This window comes from Quercus suber, unplaced genomic scaffold (assembly GCF_002906115.3).
Source record: "Quercus suber isolate HL8 unplaced genomic scaffold, Cork oak 2.0 scaffold_380, whole genome shotgun sequence".
NCBI lineage: Eukaryota > Viridiplantae > Streptophyta > Magnoliopsida > Fagales > Fagaceae > Quercus > Quercus suber.
Genome location: NW_027069832.1, coordinates 654,726 through 662,037, shown reverse-complemented (window position 1 = coordinate 662,037; position 7,312 = coordinate 654,726).

Sequence of the window (7,312 nt, the reverse complement as noted above, 5' to 3'; positions counted from 1 at the left end):
AAAAAAAAAAAAAAAAAAAAAAAAAAACTCCTACCAAACACAATTTTTTTTTTTAGACCTAGAGTTTTTAGTGTTTAAATATAGAAAACTGTTGTTTGAGTTTACGTACCAAACAAGCCCATAGCTAGGTCCAAATCTCCTTAATGTGTACTGCAAGTCTTCAACCACACATACATCAAATTAAAAGGCCGCATATTACAAACTCCACAATAGTCCTAAAATTATAACGCGATAACTAGCATACATCAAAATGAAATAACAAAAGTTCACATATCCTTGCATGCCTCAAGGTTGTACTTGCCATTAAAGAGGGAAGAAATCAATAACTTTATCATTATGATATCTCCTAGTTTTGAAAAGCCACATCAAAAAGTTATTTATTTAAGTAACTTTGCAATTAGTAAAACTTTATATATATATATATATATATATATATATATATTTAAAGCATGTTTTAAAAGCCACATATGTTGTAGTGGTAGAGGCGTGCCTTGCACTCAGGTGTTAGCAACAAAACCATGCGGGTATAATGCAGTGTCGGACATGGCCAAGCCAATCCCACCCTTGCCCCAAAACGGACAATACTTGAGATGGGCACTGCCCTCAAAAAGCGCCTTTTTGTAGGGAGATTTCCCCTACAAGCTCTTTGTCCGCTTTGGAGAGTCAAGTCCGTACGGTTTTTTTTTTCAAGCGACATGAGAGGTCAGGATTTTCACTTTTGAGGCATGACACCTTAGTCCCACATCGGCAAGAAATGCGCCCCACTCATGCCTTATATGTGCTTGGCACTAACATGAGTGTGCCACTACTACACCATGTAGTAGTGGCACACTCATGTTAGTGCCAAGCACATATAAGGCATGAGTGGGGCGCATTTCTTGCCGATGTGGGACTAAGGTGTCATGCCTCAAAGGTGAAAATCCTGACCTCCCATGTTGCTTGAAAAAAAAACTGTGCTGGCTTGGCTCTCCAAAGCGAACAAAGAGCTTGTACGGGAAATCTCCCTACAGGACTCATTTGCAACATTAATTAGCATATCTGTCGAGTCAAAAACTTCTTGCTACATTAGTATTGAATTGGGTTACCTAACCTAATCCAACCCCTAACCTAAACTGCAAATTAGATCAGTTTGATCTAGAGCACGAAATGAACCAAACTGGATTGTTCATCAATGACCAGGAATTGATTTTGATCATTTACCTTGACTTCAGGGGTTGATTTTTTCAATTCAACTAATTTTTACACAATATTTTGTGTTGATTCTATGTTTATAGTCTATTAGTTCATATTTTGTGTCTAAATAGTCCATACTTAGATTTCTCACGCTATCCATGTTACCTTAGATGGCATCAACTATTCGAAGTACTAATGTCAAATTGCAATATTTCGAATTTGGGTTTCAAAGAAGATAAGATGTATAGGAAAGAAGATTTATGTTCTAGTTGACCAAGACTAGTATAGGTTCAAATACAAGATATAAAATCTGGCATCTCATTTGCACTAATGACGAAAACAAAATGGTAGGAAAACACATAGATGATGAGAAGTTTCACTCGCTAGTTGACTGATGTATAAATGGTCCTTAGTGATGGCAATTATAAAAAGAAAAAAAAAAAAAATTCTGTCTTAAAAGCAATTGTGTATCCAATAATTAATTTACACAAAAGACTAATTGATTAGAAATGACCAGTCCTAATGGGGAAAAATGATTATTTGTTGAGTAAAAAAATTAGTACTGCCCACTTTTTCATGTTCAATCAATTTCATACCTGCTTTTTTTGAACATGAATTTGTTGACTATTTAAAAAGCTCTATTTGTATGATAAAGTGGCACTATACTCCCCTAAAATCGCGTTAAAAGTCTCAATGATTTGTGTGATGTTTCACGCACCTTCGTATCAAATTGAAGCTTTTTGCAAGCTGTGTCATTCTTATCTTTCTTTCTTTTTTATGGACTCAGTCTTATCTTTCTTGTTTTCACATTTGGGATTCTATTCATAATTTTTTAATGTAATAGTGTGTGATGGAGATTCATATTTTACTTTATAGAATCCAAGGAGATTCTATTCCCATTATTTTGACGCAATACTGTTGCTTTTGCGGAAAGCTTCTCTACAGTACAATATAGAATCCGAGGAGAAATAATAATGAAACTTCTGTGCACTTATTAATTTGAGGGTGCACTCACGCGTCAACATGACGCACCGTCGCCGACCAAAACAAAACACAATTGGTTTATAATTATGTCACAGCACTTCACTTGGTTTAGCTTGCGTGTTATGCACCCAAAAACAGGACACAAGCAGTGTCTTCTTACATTCAACTATTTGTAACGTTGGCAAATTTTCATGTCAAAAATCAAAAAGGTTTCAGTGTAATTGCAAGTTTCCATGTATTTTAATTTCATTTTAAACTGTAATTGCATTGAGTCATTGAAGTGAAGAAAGAGTACAAGTGTTGCAAATGGAATCTCGATTGAGAAAGATTCATTGTGTTAGTTGAAATTATGAGTGAGACAACCAAATTTGGGTTTTAGGCTGCGTTTGATTCGATGTAAATCGAATTCCAAATATAAAATGAATGCAGGGAAAAATATTTTCGGGAAAGAAAAATATTTTTAAGTGTTTGGTTGTATTCCAAAAAATGTTTTGTGTAAAGTTGTGATTTATAATTATGTTTTATGTTGGCTTTATTCCATGACAAAAAGTGTTGTAATTGCTTTAATTTTGTTCCTTGTAGTTTGTGAGATTTTATTATATTGGGTTCAGTATTAAGTTGGTGAAGACTCAAGCTTAAATGAAGAATCAGTGTACCTCGCGAGTGTCTCGTTGGAAGCTAACCCGCGAAAGAGCCATGTGAGAAGCACATGACTGGAAGCTGAAGAGTTGTGCCAAGCTGTCGTTTTCGTGAGTGTCTCGTAGGTAAGGCCTTCCAGCGAGATAGTCGCGAAACATTCTGCCTGAAGATTTTAGAGAGTGACTTTCTTACCCTTCACCCATACTATATATACTCTCATTACTCACAAATGTAAAAGAGACTATTCAGAGAGAAAAACCCTAGATAGGTTTTCTACAACACACACACCCATCTTTTTGAGAGAGAGCTACTCATCTTTAGTGAGAAATCATTGTAGCCTCTTCTCCATCCTTCTCCCATTGACATACCTTGAGAGGAGATTTGTACCCAAACACAACCCACACCTATTCAGAGTGCAGAGAGTGTTTTGGAATTGCTAGGAAACATTGGAAGAAGCCAAGGATGGCAGATGCAACATTGAGCTTGTTGCAGGATCCGGAGAGCTAGACAAGACAGGGTTTCGAGAAGCCTTGTTGGAGTAGGAGTTTAGAGGGCTTAGGTACATCGGGTAGATTAGGCTTGGAGGGTCTCTTGCTAATCCATGTATTCCAACTGATTGTCTAGTGGATTGATTTTTGCTTGGAGGGCGACGGAGAGGTTTTTCACCGAGTTCTTCGGTTTCCTCTTCAATAACACATCTTGATGTTATCTGTGTTTGCATTTCTCTTCCCTACTCTTGTTCATTTCATTTTTACTGCTGTGTTGCTTTAAATATGGATTAGAGTAGTTCTCTTGCTTATATGCTTGTGTTTACACTATTCCGCACTTAGTACTAAGTTAGTGTAAAATCAATCAAGCCGTAACTTTGATTTAGAGGTCTAAACAGCTCTTGTGTTTTCGACACATTTTCGAGCTTTCAATTTGTATCAGAGCGGGTACACTTAATGTGGTTTAAATACCTAAATGTGATCCTTGACCCCTTGTGTTATTTGCCATAGATTATGCTATATATGCCTCTTTGTATGATTTGGTTAGTAATGAATGTAACATGCCACGTGTTTGTGAAAATGCCTTTATGAGTGATAATCCTCATGATTGTGATGCTATGTTACATGAATCTTTGGGTGTTGTTGATATTCCTAACACTAAGCTCTTAAAGAAAAATGCTAAGAAGTTTTAAAAGAGTTTAAGCAAGTTATTTTGTGAAAAGGATGATTTGATTGCTAAGCTCAATGAATCCGACAACTTGGTTGAAAAATATAAGAAACTTGCTAAAAATTCTCTTGAAAAGCTTAAAGAGTTTGAATGTTTGAATATGGACTTGGATGCTAAACTTGTTTTGTTTAACAAACTTGTTGATGAGCTAAAATGTGAAAATGAATCTCTTAAGATGCATGTCAAGTGTTTGATTGCTGAACCTATTGCTAAAAAGGAAGAAAATATTTGTTGCAATCATGTTGTGGTACCTGATTTTGTGCCTATTGTGTGTTCTACCTCAAAGGACAAATCGGTGTACATTCCTCCACATAAAAGAAATCAAAAGGTGAAGAGAAAGGCTATTAAGTCAAAGCCTCCGTTTAGGTCTCAACCTAAGGCTTTGGATGGATCTAAATTTGTTCTAACTTGCCACAATTGTGGTGTGATTGGTCATATAAGACCTCAATGTCGTAAGTTAAAGAGAGAACAAAATCATATGGCTAGATTTCTTCCCAAAAAGCCTAGTGGACCTAAACACATTGTTTGCCACCATTGTGGTATTTTTGGTCATCTAAGACCTCATTGCTCTAAGTTTCATGCTCTTAAAATAATTAAAAGAAAAGAGAAACTTGAGCTTCTTGAAAGTTGTGCTAAAAATGGTAAACCGAATTTAAGTGAAAATAATATGTTGTTAAAGAAAGTGTTTAATGCTCTTAACTCCTTGTCTATATGCATCTCCAGTTCTCATTCTTCCAACCCTCATCTCACTTCTCATGAGACACTCATTCCAAACAACTGTTTCGTTTGGATGAGGAAGGGTTCCTATAGTTGAGCTTTTGCTATTTGGTCCTTGATCTAATTTTTTCGATTTTTGTAGGACCCTTCTTGCATTAGATGCTTCATTATCATTTATTTGTGCATCATGCATCTCTTTATATGCATTTGTTTCTGTTGTTTTTGCATTTGATCTTACTTTTATGTTTTAGTTTTGTGTGAGTAAAAAATCCAAAACCACATAAAAAGTGAAAAATTCAAAATGTTTGATCGTAAATGTTTGAGCACATATCTCATGTGAGTTTGGCCTAGTACCTTCGTACTAATGGCGTAGTGCATTTACGAGCTTAACTTGTTTTGTATACACATTTATCTGTGTGGGAGAAATCTTGAATACTATGTGTGATTGTTGTAAATAGATTTTTAAGCTTGTCATGAATGATTGGTCAATAGTCTTGATGGTCTTGATACTTGCATAAACTTGTGCTTATATATCTTCCCACTTTATTTTTTGTTTTTGCAAAAGAGCTCATCAAATGTAAATTTCCAAATGAAAAGAGATATTAAGCTGCAAAAGCCTGTCATACATACTAGTATTTGACTAGGAAAAAAGGAAAGCGACTTTTGTTTTGAAATGTATGGTGCTCGAAAAGCCAAAGGCTAATTCTAAATGTTGATATATCAAAAATATTAAGCACCAGTCTCAAAAAGAGATGTATTATCCAAAATGGATCAATTGTTATGATTTATTCAAAAGCCAAATGAAAAGCTTCTAAGTTTTGTACTCAATTTGTGGGAGGTCATAAATGTTCATGTCTATAATTGAGATAGACCACTTGATTTAGTACCAGTTGTGTATGACTTGATTGAATTGATTATTGAAACTTCACTCTAGTCTAAGGATTATTTCACACTTGATACTCACCCACAACACACAAGACTTTGATTCAATTAATGCTTATCTCATTTGTATGATTGTACATGTTCAAATATGATGTGTGTGTGCTCAACCATATGTGGTTCAAACCAAAAAGATTTTTGTTCTTTTTGTTTGCTTTTGGAAGTAATTTGTATCACTTATGTTTTTCAAAGTTTTAAAAATGTTTTTGTGTAAAAAACATGTTTTCTAAGTGTTTTCGTGACCTATTTTATGTATAGGCTCAACTGAGAGTTAAATGGTCCAATTCTCAAGTTTTTTAGCTTTGGACAGAGAGTTTTGCGACTGTTTCGCGGCTGTTTTTTGAGTAATGCTTACCTGCGAGATACCTGTGAGATTTCGCGGGATTCTAACCAGCGAGATACCAACGAAACTTTCCAGATCAGCTTTTTAAAGGGTATTTTGTGGGTCATTTGTTTTAAACGCCTCCCATCTTCTCCCAAACCCCTATTTTAATGTTTCTACATCAAAACCCAACTAATTTCAAGTGTTTTACATTCCATAAACATCTCTAAGGTAATCTTTAACTCTTTTCATTGATTTTGATCCTTAAATTACGTTTTTGGGGGTTTTATGTTCATAATTGAGATTTTCTCAAATGAGAGTTGGAAAACTTAATTTTTGTCAATCTTTTTTATTGGACATTGTTTTAAATGATGATTTGCTTTGGATGTTGGCCCCTTATGACAAAAATAACATGTATTTAGGCAAGTTTTTCATATGTTCTTGCATTGTTTACCATTCATGTGTAGTGTGTGCACTCTAAGTATTTGATAAAATGCTCAAATGACATTTTTTCGTTGTTTTAGACTCCAATGAGTACCAAACTTTGGGGATCACCATAATTATTCATGTTTATCATGTTTTGATAATTGATTGTGTGTTTTATACACCTTGCCCCTTGAGTGCTTTGCTCATGCATTAGTCATGCATTACACATGCACACTAGATGCACCTTGCTGCACACACTTGAATACTTGACATGTTTTTGCTAGGGATGGCAACGGGTCGGGTTCGGGCCGGGTTTTTTCATACCCGGACCCGACCCGCGGGGTAAGACCCGTAGCCCGGACCCGGCCCGTTTAGGGTACCGGGTTTTTTCCCGGGGCCCGGACCCGCCCCAGCGGGGCCCCGCGGGCCCCGTTTAGGAATTGGGCCCAAACGGGCCCAACCGAAAAAAAAAAAAAAAAAAAATTTTTTTTGAGCCCAAATTTTAATTTAAGCCCAGATTTAAGCTCAAATTTTGCCCAGATTCAAGCCTAGATTTAAGCCCAGATTTTGCCTACATTAAGCCTACATATTCAAGCCTAAATAATTAACGTGGCCCAAATACCAAATTAGTCCAAATCATAGACTAAGGATACTAATCATAAATCAATAAATCACCTGTTAATTATAAATCAATAAATCATAACTAATATCATAATCATAATTCAATAAATCATAACTAAGATTTTAAATCAATAAATTACCTAGCTAAGATAACCATTTAATCATTAATCAACAAAATCTTAACTAAAATCACCAACTAAACATAAAAATAAAATAAATCCAACAAGTCCAAAAAATAAGTATCAAAAGTCCAACGAGTCCAAGAAATTAAAAAGT